The 18,695-nt window shown below is 41.7% G+C and overlaps 1 protein-coding gene across 1 annotated transcript in view; it reads left to right on the forward strand.

Annotated features, from left to right (window-relative positions):
* The first annotated feature begins 9,995 nt into the window (after positions 1–9,995).
* The window catches only part of LOC126108622 (probable cationic amino acid transporter), a 663,130-nt gene continuing 654,430 nt past the window's right edge, over positions 9,996–18,695 (forward strand). Inside the window, exon 1 of the mRNA XM_049913934.1 lies at positions 9,996–10,088. The gene's annotated coding sequence lies outside the window, so the exon portion shown is untranslated. The remainder of the gene's footprint in view (positions 10,089–18,695) is intronic.

Here is an 18,695-nt window from a genome sequence, read left to right on the forward strand (position 1 = left end):
CCGGCGTGTTTATGTCCGCACGAGACGGAGGTTGAAACTAGAATGGTAGCTGTAGCTAGTTGCATGGGACATTCAGTTTCCGAAATCGTTAGGGAACTCAGTATTACGAGATTCACAGTAGGATAGGCACTTGGTGCAGGGAGTGGTAACTGACCCTTAACATAGGCAAATGTAATGTACTGCGAATGCATATAAAGAAAGATCCTTTATTGTACGATTCTATGATAGCAGAACAAACACTGGTAGAAGCTACTTCTGTAAAATATCTGGGAGTATGCGTGCGGAACGCCTACGGAATGATTTGAAGTGGAATGATCATACAAAATTAATTGTTGGTAAGGCGGGTACCAGGTTGAGATTCATTGGGATAGTCCTTAGAAAATGTAGTCCATCAACAAAGGAGGTGGCTTACAAAACACTCGTTCGACCTATACTTGAGTATTGCTTATCAGTGTGGGATCCGTACCAGATCGGGTTGATGGAGGAGATAGAGAAGATCCAAAGAAGAGCGGCGCGTTTCGTCACAGGGTTATTTGGTAACCGTGATAGCGTTACGGAGATGTTTAGCAAACTCGAGTGGCAGACTCTGCAAGAGAGGCGCTCTGCATCGCGGTGTAGCTTGCTCGCCAGGTTTCGAGAGGGTGCGTTTCTGGATGAGGTATCGAATATATTGCTTCCCCCTACTTATACCTCCCGAGGAGATCACGAATGTAAAATTAGAGAGATTAGAGCGCGCACACAGGCTTTCAGACAGTCGTTCTTCCCGCGAACCATACGCGACTGGAACAGGAAAGGGAGGTAATGACAATGGCACGTAATGTGCCCTCCGCCATACACCGTTGGGTGGCTTGCGGAGTATAAATGTAGATGTAGATGTCAGCAGTGCGCCGGTAATACCACATTTCAGGCAATTCGTCTAGCCTTGTACAACGTGGTGACCCTCCCTTGCCGTCCACTGTGGCCGAGCGGTTCTAGGCGCGTCAGTCCGGAACCACTCTGCTGCTGTGGTCGCAGGTTCGAATCCTGCCTCGGACATGGAGGTGTGTGATGTCCTCAGGTTAGTTAGGTTTAAGTAGTTCTAAGTCTAGGGGACTGATAACCTCAGATGTTAAGTTCCATAGTTCTTAGAGGCATTTGACCCTCCCTTAATGACCCAGAGCAGCAGATGTTTGAACGGCTCTGAGCACTACGGGACTTAAAACATCTGAGGTCATCAGTCCCCTAGAACTTAGAACTGCACTACTGGCCATTAAAATTGCTACACCACGAAGATGACGTGCTACAGCCGCGAAATTTAACCGACATGAAGAAGATGCTGAGATATGCAAATGATTAGCTTTTCAGAGCATTCACACGACGTTGGCGCCGGTGGCGACACCTACAACGTGCTGACATGAGGAACGTTTCCAGCCAATTTCTCATAGAGAAACACCAGTTGATCGGCGTTGCCTGGTGAAACGTTGTTGTGATGCCTCGTGTAAGGAGGAGAAATTCGTACCATCACGTTTCCGACTTTGATTGAGGGCTGACTGTAGCCTATTGCGGTTTATCGTATCGCGACATTGCTGCTCGCGTTGGTCGACATCCAATGACTGTTAGCAGAATATGGAATCGGTGGGTTCAGGGGGGTAATACGGAACGCCGTGCTGGATCCCAGTGGCCTCGTATCCCTAGCAGTCGAGATGACAGGCATCTTATCCGCACGGCTGTAACGGATCGTGCAGCCATCCCTGAGTCAACACATGAGGACGTTTGCGAGACAACAACCATCTGCACGAACAGTTCGACGACGTTTGCAGCAGCACGGACTATCAGCTCGGAGACCCTGGCTGCGGTTACCCTTGACGCTGCACCACAGACAGAAGCGCCCGTGATGGTGTACTCGGCAATGAACCTGGGTGCACGAATGGCAAAATGTCATTTTTTCAGATGAATCCGGGTTCTGTTTACAGCATTGTGATGGTCGCATCCCTGTTTGGCGTCATCGCTTGAACGCACATTGGAAGCGTGTATTCGTCATCGCCATACTGCGGCATCACTCGGCGCGATGGTACAGGGTGCCATTGGTTACACATCTCGCTGCATGGGCAGCTGTACCTATACACACCATCCGAGCTCTGTTTGACTCAATGCCCAGGCGTATTGAGGCCGTTATTTCGACCAGAGGTAGTTGTTGTGGGTACTGATTTCTCAGGATCTATCCACCCATATTGCGTGAAAATATAATCACATGTCAGTTCTAGTATAATATACCCGTTTATCATCTGCATTTCTTCTTGGTGTAGCAATTTTAATAGCCAGTAGTGTAGAATGAGGCATTCCCTTTGAGACATATATGAGGTGCGACAGCAGAGTAATGAGACTGATTTTCTTTTCAAGGTGTGGCAACCCCGCAGGCTTGCGTAGGCACAATATCTTTGAACTTCGTCTATAAGGTGCTTCTGGTCCAAGCGGCACATCGATGCAACTGCTCAGTCCTGAGTTGTGCTGTAATAAGTTAACACATGTTTGTGTCTCTCATCATGGAAATGGAACCACATAATACAGCGTAATGATATGCCATTTCTTTTTGAGTTAAATTGGGTAAGCAGCAGAAGGCTTTTGGAGAGGAGGTTATGTCAAGAGCTGAAGTTTTTCGTTGGCATAAAATGTTTAGTGAAGGCAGAACGAATGTTGAAGATGAAGAATGCGGTGGACGACCATCAACCTCATGGACGAATGTCAACTTGGCCAGGAAATTGTTCGTAAAGAGTGGGTGCCTCCTGGACAAACAGTTAACCAATATTACTAGAAAGACTTTGCAAAAGAGTTCTTCGTGTCCATGCCAACATTGCTGATACTTGGATTCTGCACAACGATAATGCACTATCCCATACTGCTCTGTTGGTACAGCAATTTTTGACCTCTAAACAAATTTCAGTACTACCACAGCCACCTTATTCACCAGATATGACTCCGTACGTCATTTTGAAAGAGTCAAAACGGCGGTCGAGGGACACTATTTTCAAGCAACACAAGGTGTCCAAAAAACTGTGACAAGGGTCTTGGAGGATATTACAGAAGATGAGTTCCAAAAATGTTACCATCAACGGCAGAAGCGCTGGAAAAAGTGTGTGCAATCAGAAGGAAACTACTTTGCAGGAGACAACACTAAACCTGACTAAAACGGTAAGCAACATTTTTTTTCACATCATTCTCATTAGTTTATAGTCAGCACTCATACAAAATCGCGTTACGTTGTTGGTTGAGGCAAATGTGCGAAGTAGCTGCTCGAAGCCCCCTGCAACTGGTTCAAATGGCTCTGAGCACTATGGGACTTAACATCTGAGGTCATCAGTCGCCTAGACTTAGAACTACTTAAACCTAACTAACCTAAGGACAGCACACACATCCATGCCCGAGGCAGGATTCGAACCTGCGACCATAGCAGTCCCGTGGTTCCGGACTGCAGTGACTACAGTCTATTCACCGAGAGCTGGAACGAAACATAAACAGTGTCACGTGAGCGACTACGCTCGTTTCCAGAGAAAGCATTCGGTGTTCACGTGATACGTAGGGGTGTGGAAAATCCTTGCCGCACGCTTTGCAGCTGGCGGCGTTCGGCTGGCTGCCGAGCTGTGACAGCGGACCGTGAGAAACCTGGGCAACAATGTACGAAATAAATTTAACAATAATGTTAAAATAATGTTAAACTGAGTTCATTCTGTCGAAGCAGATTTATTTTCATTCAGGTTGCTAACAAAACGCTTTATTCACACACAATTGTTAATTTTAATAACAATACCAGTAATAATAATGAGAAAGGACGAAACAAGGTTCACTCTGTCGAACTTGAACTGTTTTCATTGAGGTTTATAACAAACCGCTCCTCTCAATCTCCTCTATAATGCAGTCTAATTTCCACATTTGAGTTTCCACTCGTAAAGGACAAACGGTTGCACCCATTGCATTCGAAAAAACTACAAAATTAAATTCAAACCTTTCTGAACCTTTTCTCACTTACACCCCCACAAAAAAATTTAAAGGGGAAAAGTTTGTCGCGTACTATATTTCGGATGATGATTTGGTAAAAGTTCTGCATCAGACGTGAGATTTTAATTTATTACTTCACAATTACTGACTCTATTGCTCAGAAAATTTGCGGACGTCATCAAAATATAGTACTGAAGGCAATTATAAAATAATTTTGCTGTGCGACACACAGTTTAGGAGATATGGCGTGATGAATATAGAGTAACACGAAAAAACAACTTTTCCTGAAAGCTTAAATATTTCTCTTTTTCAGTGACAATAAATTTTAATGTAATGTAAAAAAAAAGGGGTCGGTAGGTAGTTCTAGGATCACTTTATCATGCTCAGGTACCAAATTATAAAAAACACGACTTTCATTTTTTAATTTCTGACGCCCCTGCCTTGTAAACACCTCGACGAGAGCGCTGTGGTCACGCTCCTTGCCGTGTTTACAATACGTTTCTTGTTTCGGTGAATGGAGTATAGAACCGCACGGCCACTGTGGCCGTCCCACTGCAACTATCAGGAAACTGTTTTGCAGACTGTGCTATATTTATCATGGCACCAAAATAGCTGTAATTCTTATAATTTTAACGTGATACAGATATTTAAGCACTTTCAACTATACGCTTCAGTTACTACAGACTGACATGTCATGCCACAGCGAAATTGCTGTCTGACATGGTCAGCTAGTTAGCGTGGCTGTCTCAGAAATCTTGGGACAGAAATGGCTGTCATCCTTCTAAATTTAATATTGTGCTGATATCCATAGACTTCGAATAAAAACTTCCAGTCACCGTCCGTCACGTGGGCGAAAATGTCAGCTACGCCACAGTAACATCACAGTCTAACATAACAGTCGCGACACTTCGCCTCGATTTTGTTGCCTACAGCGCCCCAAGCGGCCGGTAGGTTGAACTGTGAGCTCGGCGCGATCGTGAAAGCGAATAGTGACTGTTTATTTTGATTTATACAATGGTTTTTACCATCGGGAGCGTTTGTAGCGCAATAAATTGCAGCAGCAACAGGAAGAAGACACCACAGCTGTCCTTTTTTAGGTTTCCTTAGGATCCTGGGAGGTATATAACATCATGTTACTGAACTGTACCGTCAGGATTCACTTGGAAACTATGTGTGTATAAATGATGAATGTTTCGGTTTAGGAGCAGAAAATGGCTAGTTAATAGCAGACGAGAAGACCTTATGAAGAAAGACCCAGTTTACCTGTATAATAATATTAGTTTTTGTTCGCTACATTTCGAACAAAACCAGTTCATGAGCGCAGACAATAACGAACTCGTTTGGAATGCAGTACCCACACTGTTTGACATTCCAAATAAGACCCCTCAACTGACGATGAAGAAGAAACTGCCACAAAGATTCGACAGTCAATCTAAAGCTGTAAAACAGTCCTATGACACAGAAGCAGCCAGTTCGACTCTCCATCTATCAGTGCCAGATTCGTGTGAATCATCAACACAGACCTGCTTTGACGATGAAGTGGTCAGATTAAGTGCAGCTGTTCGTGTCTTACAAAAGCGTGTGAAGTGTCAGAATGTGCAGAAGCGAAACTATTACGGGACAAGGAAAGTGCCTACAGACAGATTGTTTGTAAATTATTCAAATATTTGGTTTTTCGTGAAATGTAACGTAATCAGCTCATTATAATGTTTTCAGCATATGTCTCCCACTATTTGGTAGTTGCTAGTCCCACTTAGAATAATATAAAGATGAAGGTCGCACTTGTGGCAACAGGCGACAATGACAAACACAGTAGGCCTACAGAACGATAAACGAGCTGTCGATCGCTTTTTCATGTAGAGGTACATGCCTGTGCTTCTTACGTGTGAATCTGTGTGTTTATATTCTTTTGATATCAACGTGGTAAGCTGCAATTCTGTCCAGTTTCACAAGTGTTTCTTCACGAATTTATTGCATAGCTTGCCACTCTATTCATGGTTTTTGTCCATACTTGCGCATATTTTAGAATCATTTTTGTAAACGTAGATGCCTTCTGATACTACACAAACTCTTGGAGGCAAGAAAATAACTCTAATAATTCGGAAATTACGTAGGAAATGGATGCAAACAAGAGCATACCCAGGATCTGAACTGGGGGGGGGGGGGGGGCGGGAAATAGGAAATACCAACCACCAGAACTGTTTATAACCTATAGGCACAATGACAAAAATGTAAATAAAATTGCTAACGTATGTACATATTCCAGGCCACTGATGATGCCTTGCAGAAAATAAAGGCGAAACGCGTATGGCACTAAAATTGTGTTTTATTCAGTTGCTGTCAGACGGTCCATAAGTAAAAATTATCAATATACCGTAATATTACACGCAACTGAGGAAGACAGGACTATAAAAGTTGAAGATCTCAATACAGCTATGTCGAGCATTCCCTGTCAACGTGTACAACAGGTTCAAGAAAATACATCTGAGACTCCATAAGACGATACAGCATACAAAATTCAACAAAACATGCAAAAAGGAACGATTTAATTCCAAGTTACATTAATGTAAAGGTTAAAAACAGTTCTACCGTCGCACAAAAGTCGAAATCATTTGTATAACGACATTGGTTACTACATGAAATTAAGATGCTCTATTCGAGAAAACAGCACCTAAACACGATGCTCTATGAGACTCATCTAGAATTGGCAAAAAACGTAGGAAACGCCGCAGTTTTCATGGCACTAGTAGGAAAAACTGAACACAACACATACACAGCAATGAAACATTTACAAACCAAACATAAACAGAAGATAATGAAACTAACAGTAAAAAAGACGCAAAAACACATTTACATTTTAAATGTGAAACCACATGAACACCAACACACATTCCATCCACGCTTAGTTAACTTAACAGAGACAGAACTACATGAAAATGAAAAAATGCTCTTGGGAAAAGGTTTGAAACACTGCACCAATAGCAAAGTGAACAATCAATACATAGAAAATCTCATAGTGGAAACTGAATACATCCTTACACGAGAAGAACAACAAAATAATTGTGAAATAAACATAGAAGTGACAAGAGAACTAGTAAAAGAAGAAATAAAAGGCATAATAAAACAAACACAGCAGACACACAATAAGAACAACCAAACAGAAGCAGCTACTACGAAAAGGTTAAAACAAAAGTTAACAGACAATAAAGTATTAATAACAAGAGCAGACAAAGGGAAATGTAACAGTAATCATGGATAAAGAGCAATACATCACAAAAACCAAGGAATACATAAACACCAACGCCATACAAAAACTGAAGTCAGATCCAATTACACGATTCCAGGCAAATGTGAAACGAACACTGAAAAACATTGAACACACACTCACAGACAAACAGAAATACTACTTAACATAGAAAAACCCACAAGCACCAACACTCCACAGTCAACCGAAAGTACATAAAGATGGAATGCCAATGAGAGCTGCTATCAACTTCAAGAAAGCCCCAACATACTGCATAGCCAAACACCTCCAAAAGTTAGTTACAAAACACTATAAAGTAGAAAACAACAGATCAGTGATAAACACAGGAAACCTAATAGAAAACATACAGAACATACAGGTACCACACACAGCATCACTGATTTCATTCGATATAGAAAATATGTGTACGTCCATCCCTATCACAGAAACAATAGAAATCATAGAACAAAATCTCTCATCTCACAGCAACCTCACCACAGCCGCAATAAAAGAAATAACAGATATGCTCAGACTGACAACTGAACAAAACTACTTTCAGTTTGAGAAAGAATATTATCTACAAACTGATGGACTGCCCATGGGATCCCCAATATCAGAAACACTAGCAAACATTTTCATCAGTTACCTAGAAAATCAGATATTTGATAAGATAACCACAAATGAAAGTTTCAAAATCATATATTGGTACAGATATGTGGATGACATTATTTGTCTGGTAGATGAGCCAAGTGAAAAAATAGATGAACTCCATTCAGAAATAAACAAAGCTCATCAGAACATAAAATTCACAGTTGAAAAAGAAAAAGAAAATCAAATAAATTTTCTTGACATTAAAATTAAAAAAGAAAATGGTAAACATACATTTAACATCTTTCGAAAAACAACAGCCACAGACACAACAATACATTCCACATCCAACCACCCCCACAGCCAGATACTTGCAGCACTAAGGCACATGTTACATAGATTAAACAGAATCCCACTCAGCAAGAGAAACTATGAACAAGAAATGAGTACAATCATACAAATAGCTAAGAACAACAGGTATGACACACATGTGGTACACAAGCTCAACCAAAAAATAAAAACACAAATAAAAAACAAACACAACAGTTCCACAATACAAAAGAACTCACAAGCTGAAAACTTACAAACACACTCAACACACACACACAATGGCAACACCACACAGAAAAGAACCAGATGGTACACCATGACCTACACACATAAACTAACACACAGAGTTGCAAACATCCTAAAGAGACAGGGCTTCAAAATAGCATATAAGCCTGGGCAAACCCTTCAATCACACCTAAGCCAGCCAGCTACCAAGAGAGACAAATTCCAACAATCAGGAATATATAAACTTGAATGTCAAAGTTGTGATGCAGTATACATAGGCATGACATGCAGGAATTTTCAAACAAGATACAAGGAACATATCAGATGTTGGAAGTATGAAACAAACCATTCCACATTTGCAGAGCATTTAAAACACTACAACCATCATCCTACAAACATGGAACAAGAAATGAAAATAATGAGAATAAGCAACCATGACAAATATCTTATACAAATGCAAGAAAACTACCACATCCAGAAAGCCATAGCAGAAAACAAACATGTGATAAATGAACAAACACACATCAACACAGGCTCCCTACTGCACTTAGTAAAGGAAATAACATAAAACAAAAAATAATAAAAAAAGAAAACTGTTCCCCATACCGTCTGGACACACACACACACACACACACACACACACACACACACACATACACAAACGCACACACAAATGTATACACGAACAGACCACAGATACTTCAATAGTTACACTCATAAGTTTGGCAATAACATTCGATCTTTGGCAAAAACATTTGACAGTCGGCAACAGAAACCAAAACATTGCTTTAAAACAAGCGTTCAGTGCATAGTGTTGTGGAATGGGGAAAAAACCGCAAATTGGCGTTTATAAGAAGAAGAAGAACACCAAAGATGCAACAGAAGCGTAATATATAGGAAATTGTCCACGAAACCTGTAAGTACAGTTCAAAACATTACTACTTAATAGGAAATACCAACCACCAGAACTGTTTATAACCTATAGGCACAATGACAAAAATGTAAATAAAATAGCTAACATATGTACATATTCCAGGCCACTGATGATGCCTTGCAGAAAATAAAGGCGAAACGCGTATGGCACTAAAATTGTGTATTATTCAGTTGCTGTCAGATGGTCCATATGTAAAAATTATCAATATACCGTAACAATCACACAATCTAATCTGGTCGGGACATAAGAAGACTTCACTTTTTTACGAAACATGTTGTCCGTGGTGTTTTCAAGGCCATGGTCAGGAATATTTCTATTAATATCCAGCTCTATTCTTTTTTTTTTTTTTTTTTTTTTTTTTGAGAAATACATATACGCTGCCACACTGAGCTGTTTTCAGAATCGCACGTGTCAAAACAAACAACTAGCTGACGACAGTTTAGAATCTCGAACGTTCGTAAAAGTCGATAGGTGTGTTAATCGACTAAAGCGTATATACGTCATAATGACGTCACATCATATCCAGATTGGGTGAACTTAGCATCCTCCCCATCTAGTTAATGCAGCGGGCGCGGAGATGGCGGCAGCGGCGCAGTGAGGTTCCGCTGGCGGCCGGCAGGCGGCAGTGGCGTCGGCGTTGCGGCAAACTGCAGCGGCGCCGCCGACGAATTCGGCGCTCTGCGCTCAGTGCTTGCCCGAACGTGCCCGAGTGCGGATGGGCAGAGCGGACGCCGCGAAGCAGACTCGCGGCATCGCACTATTCCCGCAATAGTACCGGCGCTCCCCTCCCACCAGGTAAGGCACGGCTCGACGCAAGCTGACCACGCACTTTTCCTCTTCAGTCAGACAGACGTCGCTATGAAAAATAAAGGCGAAGGAAAGAAAATTATTTGTTCATTTTCAGATTCTCGCACTTCTCTGAGTGTAATCCGCCTAGACACACGTCGGTGTGTGGCGGTGGGTACTTGCGAGTACAAGTCTGCGCAAGCCCGAATTTTTCTATTTTTTCGCCAAGACAGTTGCGCGAGATATCATCATCATCTTTTTAAAGTTCACTGCAGAAGAAAGGCTACCTCTATGCCACTCTTACTCGTACCTACACACCACCAATCGGGTTGTCTCCGTCTCTTCTCATCAATTCCTCGCTTCTCCTATCTACTCGTCGCGGCCATCTCTATTCCTACATCTACATATACATTGGACTCTGAGGTGCGTGGCAAAGGATACTTTCCATTATACTAGTTATTTGGGCTTCCTGGAGTTCCATCCACAAAAATAATTACTAAACGCCTCTTTGTAGGCTGTTGTTCCTCTTAATTTTCTTCGCGATCCATACTCGTACAATAGCAGTAGGTAGGTGACCGATATTCCCAGATTGCTATATTCATCACTGAAAAAACTGAGGCTTGAAACTTTCTAAGAATGCTTTCGCCGTTTAGTTTGCGTTTATCTCGAAGCATTCCTGAGTTCAGTTCTTTCGACATCTCTCACACGGGTCAAAAAAAAAAACCTTTTTAATATTCGTGCTGCCGTTCTCTGTACACGTTCAGTATCCCTAGTCCTATTCGGTGTAGGTCGCACAATGCATCTTCTAAGCAATTTCCTTTGCAGACTCTCTTCATTTCCGCAGTATTTTACCAAGGAACTGAAGTCTGCTATAAGCTTTACCTGCCACTGAGCCTATGTGATACATGCAAATTGTTACATACAGATATTTGTATGAATTGACCGGTTCCAAATTTAAAGCGAGCTGCGAGTCTTAGCACCATTTTGAAATCTTCTCGATATTCGTCTGAATATCAGAGCAAGCTTTTTTCGTACATTATAGATAACCGCAGCATCCGCGAAAAGTTTGAGGCTGCCATTAATATTGTCTAGTAGGTCATTAACAACACCAAGAGCGAGGCACTTCCTTGGCGAATACCAGAAGTTACTGTCCATCCAAGATAATTTGCTGCGACGTCCCTACCAAAAATTTCTCAATCAAGCCACAAATTTCACCTGATACCGCATGTGACAGTATGCTACTGATTTCAACGCTATTCAGGTCTAGAAATACTGGGTAGACCTGACTGCCTTGAGCCAAAGCTTTCAGCATATCCCGTGAGAAAAATGTGAGTTGGATTTCCGCATGATAGATGTTTTCGGGATCGATGCTGGGTGGCAATGAGAAGGTCATTCTACTCGAGATAGCTCCTTAAGATCATAGGTCCTCTAATGCAGTTTTCTTCCCTGATACCATTCTCTGTTCTCTGTCCTAACACGCATCTTTCAAATTCCCACACTCAGTAACCCTTACTTCAGTGCCGGATTACACTGCAGGGCATATTAACTGCAGCCTATGGTCCAGCACTAAAAAACCATTTAAAATTTAAAACCAAGTCTGTTTTAGTACCGTTGTACGGGCCTCCCTACAATCGTGAAAGGCATGGGTATAATTATTTTGGATGAATGTTTCAGTAGACGTGTGATATGAATTAAGTTAGCATTCCCGCGCGTTCTTGCATCAAGTATCGGGTGGCACTACATCTGGAAAAATCGCAAAGACTTTTCCACAGCTGCACCCACATGACTGCTCAGTAATTAAGTGCTTGGCACAGGTTTCATAGAACCAGTTTCAGACTATTTCCCGTCCATTCTACTCCAGGATATCACTTAGGAAAAATTAACACTTAAGTATATTTGAAGATGGTATCAGTTCTTTCGGACGTGCCAGAGATAAGTAAGTCCCTACAGTCGTACTATCCCTCTGAGTCCTCGGTGGCTCAGGTGGACTCTGTAATAAAAAAAAGTGAGTAAAGGAATCAACGATCAACTTGAACGGATGTCATGTGACGTCCTCCCAGACCAAACGAAACGAACAACACCGAAAAAAGAAAATAAAAAATAATAAAAGAAAGATGGGTTGAGCGTCTGCCATGTAAGCAGGACATCCCGGGATCGAGTCCCGGTCGGGGCACACATTTTTAACTTTCGCCTTTGACTTATATCAACGCCTGTATGCAGCTAGGGGTATTCATCTCACTGTAATAACACGTAAGTCTTTCCGTGCGAGCTTCGATTTCTGATCGTTATTACGATGATAGTTTCCCCGCACGCAGATGAGAGTCAATAAATTTTTTTTTTTTCGCACTCAGCTTGCAAACGTGGTCATTGAAATTTCGTGAAAGTATCTCGCAGCAAAGAAAATCGTCTTCATTCTACTGACTGCCACCCAAACTCTCTTCTCATATCCGCCACACTCTTTCTCGTATTTCGCGATGTTACAGAACGAGCTGCCGTTCTTTGAACGTTTTCAATGCCCTCCGTCAATCCAATCTGGTAAAGATGCCACAAAACACAGCAATACTCCAGGAAAGGATGGACAAGCGTAGTACAGGCAATACAGTAGATTTACTACACATTCTGCCAATAAAACGAGGGCTCTGGTTCGCCTTACCGAAACATTTTTTCTTGTGATGGTTACGAAATGGTTGAAATGGCTCTGAGCACTATGGGACTTAACATCTGAGGTCATCAGTCCCCTATGGTTACGAAATGGTTGAAATGGCTCTGAGCACTATGGGACTTAACATCTGAGGTCATCAGTCCCCTAGAACTTAGAACTACTTAAACCTAACTAACCTAAGGACATCACACACATCCATGCCCGAGGCAGGATTCGAACCTGCGACCGTAGCGGTCGCGCGGTTCCAGACTGAAGCGCCTAGAACCGCTCGACCACATGGGCCGGCGTGATGGTTACAATTTAAATTGTTTGCAACTGTACTCCCTAGGTTTCCAATTTATTTTCAAGCTTAAAATTTGTTTAGTTTATCATGCAACCGAAATTTAACGCAATTTTTTAGTACTCGTGTAGAGTACCTAATGCTTTTTATTGTTCCAATCAAACTGCCACTTTCCACACGACGTAAGTATCTTGTGGGAAACATTTTGCAATTGATTCTGATATTCAGACGAGTTTCTGAAAGTACTGGGCACATTGTCTCCTAAATCGTTTTATAAATTAGGAAGACCAGACGGCCCATAACGCTTCCTTGGGGAACTTCAGACATCGCTTCTGTTTTACTCGATGACTTCCCGTCAGTTACTACGAACTGTGACCTCTGTGACAGGAAATCACGAATCCAGTCGTACAACTGAGACGATACTTCCTCAGCACGCAACTTTATTAGAAGCCGTTTGTGAGGAGCCAGTGTCAAATGGCTTCTGGAAATCTAAAAATAAGGAATCAATTTGTCGATAGCACTCATTTAGCTCCAGTCCTCCAGTGAACAAAGAGCACGTGAGTTCCACAAGAATTATATTCCCTGAATCCACGTTGGCTGTGTAGATCGTTTTCTTCAAGGTATTTCATAATGTTCCAACACAGTGTATGTTTCAAATCCTGTTGCAAATCACCTTCATTGATCTGGGCTACTTACATTTCTTTTAACAGAATTTTTAATACAATTTTTGCAACTTGAAGTGAACTCAGTTTTGATGACGAATGAACTACTGTTATGAGAGATGAGGCTTCTCCATATTTTAGAAGTATTTATTGCAACAATCTCAGTTGCAGCTTGTCCCAAATGATAACTGGTTCCTATCAATTATCACCTTCAGATCTGATTAATCACGAGTTGTGAAAAGCCAATTTTTTTAATGACAGATCACACTCATAAATTATCAAATAAGACGACTAGCACTATAGCTGCAAATCTGCCGTAGTTATTTTACTGCTTATGACTGTGTTCTTTTCAGATAATAAAAATTAGTTTTCACAATTATTGCCTTATCAGATTCGAAGGTTGTCATTAAGTGAACGAAACCATCTCTCATTTGTGATAATTTGGAACTGAGACAGTTGCAATAAACATTTTTAAATTCACATTTTCTGAAAGCCGATTTCTTCCATATCTTATGTCATTCAAGTCAGGACCCACAAACGTTTTTATTTCTTGTCGCCAAACGTGGGCTCTTCAACTCTTGGACGCTTGTAAAAACCAACTTTAGATTATTCGTTAATGAGATATTGTCGGAAAGTAACTTAGATTGAATGTAGTTAAAATTAGCCTTTTTTGCTGCATTCCTATTGTTACTTTACATGTGTACAACAAACATGTTTGCTTACAGTTGCAGTATATAATTTTAAAATTGAAATACTGATTTTTGCATTGACATTAAACTCAACTTTGACACTGCATTGGTAAAAGTATCCGCGACTCTATCAATTCTATTTTTTTATTGTTCTGTCTCACTTGCACAGCTATTTCGGGTCAAAGGTGACTAGATTCCAACTTTTCCGGTAGTTATCGAACCACTACCTAAGTTAAAAATATCATGTTAAAAGTATCGTACGTCATTAGTCAAAATGTAAAATTCACATATTAAAATATACATGCAAAAAAGTACATCAATAGTCGAAACGTACAGTAACATACGCTTATTAAACTAGATAAATAGTTTTCTGGCACTCTGTATGTTCAAAATAGCAATAGTTCATTATAATGGTTATAACACACCTGGCCTCTTCTGTAATGATTAATAACAACATTCGTACATCTGTTCATAGCTGTAAAGCTTTGAACATTCTGTACCTTAATGTTTGAAGCTGAGCGGTTATGAATAGACGAACAAATGTTATTATTAATCATTTCAGAAAAAACCAGGCGTGTTATAAGCATTCTAGTGAATTACTGTGATTTTGAACATAGAGAGTGCCAGAAAACTATTTTACATTTCAACTATTGCTGTACTTTTAACGGTGATAGAAAACTGTTCATTTTAACAGAGATAATGGTTCGATAATGAATGGAAGATTTCGAAACTAGTCTCCATTAAGCCAAATTAGTCAGTGCAACTGTGACAGAAAAATAGGGATATAATTATATTTATACTATTTAAAAAAAAAATAATCTGTCGATCCTGAGTGGGCTTCTGCTTCAGTTTTTGGATAGTTTTCGAGATGAAAAAATCCTTCCTCAGTGCTCGTAATTAATATACGCCGATAGCAAACTTTCGTTTACAGGTATGTCACAAGCATCGTTTTGTATGTCGGGTTTAGCGTACCAGAAGCATTCCGCGCCATCAGTAACACTTCTGTGTATACATAGATAAGTGGTTGAAGCCGAAAGTCACTTCATGACCAAATAAATACAATTTTGGAGAACATTAAATAGTGTTTCCTCTTTGATATCATCAAGCTGAGCCAGACACCGACGGAAAAGTCAGTTAATTATTATTGCATTACTTTCTCTCATTATAAGCGACTTTTAGCGTTATCTTAAATCTCCATTAAGACTTATTCTCTGTTCCGATTCTCATTATAGGGATGTGAAAAGTTAATATCGAACTTCTAAAAATAGCTTCGGTAAATTAGAATCTCCTCGCCGGACACTTGTATCATTTCTGAATTTTCCGTTGTCCTAATCAAGTACCGCGGGAATTTTGGATGCTCGAGCACTAATGAACTCCAACAAAACCGAATATCGTCTACTAAAGATGTCCATAAGTCTAAAGCTGGTCGTGTTTTAAATAAAAAGCCTTAGGTTGTGGCTGGTAAAGCATTTTCGTCAACATTACCGTATAACGGAAGGTGTAGCACAGATGCATTTATTCCACGGAATACTAACGTCGGTAGTACCAAAGTCTTGCTTCTCCAGGGCTGCTGGAACACATTCGCTTGAAAGCGAGTAAATAGTTTTAGTGAAACATATTGATCGTAGACGAGCTGCTAAAACCTCATTGCTTCTCTGGATGAAATCCGTTAATCATTAGGAAACGTCACATTCTGCTACATGCACTTCTACATCTAGCTTATTTATTTAATTGATTAACATCGAATTACTTCTTTACTTACCCTGAGGTGCCCAAAATGGGACAGCCATATGTACATACACAGACGGCGGTAGTACGCGAAGACAAGCTACATTACTGGCCATTAAAATTGCTACACCAAGAAGAAATGCAGATGATAGACAGGTGGATATTCATTGGACAAATATATTATACTACAACTGACATGTGATTAGATTTTCACGCAATTTGGGTGCATAGATCCTGAGAAATTAGTACCCAGAACAACCACCTCTGGCCTTAATAACGGCCTTGATACGACTGGAGATTGAGTCAAAAAGAGCATGGATGGCGCGAACAGGTACAGCAGCGCACGCAGATTCAACACGATACCACAGTTCATCAAGAGTAGTGCCTGGCGTATTGTGACGAGCCAGTTCCTCGGCCACCATTGACCAGACGTTTTCAGTTTGTGAGAGATCTGGAGAATGTACTGGCCAGGGCAGCAGTCGAACATTTTCTGTATCCAGAAAGGCCCGTACAGGACCTGCAACATGCGGTCGTGCAGTATAATGATGAAATGTAGGGTTACGCAGGGTTCGAATGAAGGGTAGAGCCACGGGTCGTAACATATCTGAAATGTAACGTCCACTGTTCAAAGTGCCGTCAATGCGAGCAAGAGGTGACCGAGACGCGTAACCAATGGCAGCCCATACCATCACGCCAGTATGGCGGTGACGAATACACGCTTGCAATGTGCGTTCACCGCGATGACGCTAAACAGGGATGCTACCATCATGATGCTGTAAACAGAAACTGGATTCATCCTAAAAAATGACGTTTTGCCATTCGTGCAGCCAGGTTCGTCGTCGAGTACACCATCGCAGGCGCCCCTGTCTGTGATGCAGCGTCAACGGTAACCGCAGCCACGGTCTCCGAGCTGATAGTCCGTGCTGCTGCAAGCGTCGTCGAACTATTCGCGCAGATGGTTGTTGTCTTGCAAACGTCTCTATCTGTTGACTCAGGGATCAAGACGTGGCTGCACGATCCGGTACAGCCAAGCGGATAAGATGGCTGTCATCTCGACTGCTAGTGATACGAGGCCGTTGGGATCCAGCACGGCGTTCCGTATTACCCTCCTGAACCCACCGATTCCACAATCTGCTAACAGTCATTGGATCTCGACCAATGCAAGCAGCAATGTCGCGATACGATAAACCGCAATCGCGATTGGCTACAATCCGACCTTTATCAAAGTCGGAAACGTGATGGTACGCATTTCTTCTTCTTGCACGAGGCATCAGAACAACGTTTCACCAGGCAACACCGGTCAACTGCTGTTTGTGTATGAGAGATCGGTTGGAAACTTTCCTCATGTCAGAACGTTGTAGGTGTCGTCACCGGCGCCAACCTCGTGTGAATGCTCTGAGAAGCCGATCGTTTGTATATCACAGCATCTTCTTCCTGTCGGTTAAATTTCGCGTCTGTAGCACGCCATCTTCGTGGTGTATCAATTTTAATGGCCAGTAGTGTATAAAAGGGCAGTGCATGGCGGAGCTGTCATTTGTAGGAAAAGGCTTCCGATGTGACTAACGCACTTTGAACGCGGAATGGTAAATGGAGCTAGGCGAATGTGACATTACATTTTAGCAGTCGCCAGGGAATTCAATATTCCTAGATTCACAGTCTCATGAGTTTGCTGAGAATACCACATTTCAGGCATAACCCCTCACCATGGACAACGCAGTGGCCGATGGCCTTCACTTAACGACCGAGAGCACTCTGTCTGCAGAAATCAATGTGGGACGTGCGACGCACGTTCGGGCAGTGCTGCCAAATCTGGCGTTAATGGGCTGTGGCAACAGAGGATCAACGCGAGTGCCTTTGCTAACAGCACAGCATCGTCCCTCCCAGGCTCGTGACCATATCGATTGGACCCTGAACACTGGCAAACCTTGACCTGGCTCTATGAGTTCCGATCTTAGTTGGTAAGAGCTGAAGGTAGGGTTCGACTATGGCGCAAAATATAATAATTCCAATCCCAAAGAAAGCAGGTGTTGACAGATGTGAAAATTACCGAACTATCAGTTTAATAAGTCACGGCTGCAAAATACTAACGCGAATTCTTTATAGACGAATGCAAAAACTGGTGGAAGTCGACCTCAGGGAAGATCAGTTTGGATTCCGTAGAAATATTGGAACACGTGAGGCAATACTGATGCTACGACTTATCTTAGAAAATAGATTAAGGAAAGGCAAACCCATATATCTAGCATTTCTAGACTTAGAGAAAGCTTTTGACGATGTTGACTGGAATACTCTATTTCAAATTATGAAGGTGGCAGGGGTAAAATACAGGGAGCGAGAGGCTATTTACAATTTGTACAGAAACCAGATGGCAGTTATAAGAGTCGAGGGACATGAAAGGGAAGCAGCGGTTGGGAAGGGAGTGAGACAGGGTTGTAGCCTCTCCCCAATGTTATTCAATCTGTATATTGAGCAAGCAGTAAAGGAAAAAAAAATCGTGGTAGGTACTAAAATCCATGGAGAAGAAATAAAAACTTTGAGGTTCGCCGATGACATTGTAATTCTGTCAGAGACTACAAAGGACTTGGAGGAGCAGTT

The sequence above is a fragment of the Schistocerca cancellata genome, chromosome 11 (assembly GCF_023864275.1).
Source record: "Schistocerca cancellata isolate TAMUIC-IGC-003103 chromosome 11, iqSchCanc2.1, whole genome shotgun sequence".
NCBI classification, from domain to species: domain Eukaryota; kingdom Metazoa; phylum Arthropoda; class Insecta; order Orthoptera; family Acrididae; genus Schistocerca; species Schistocerca cancellata.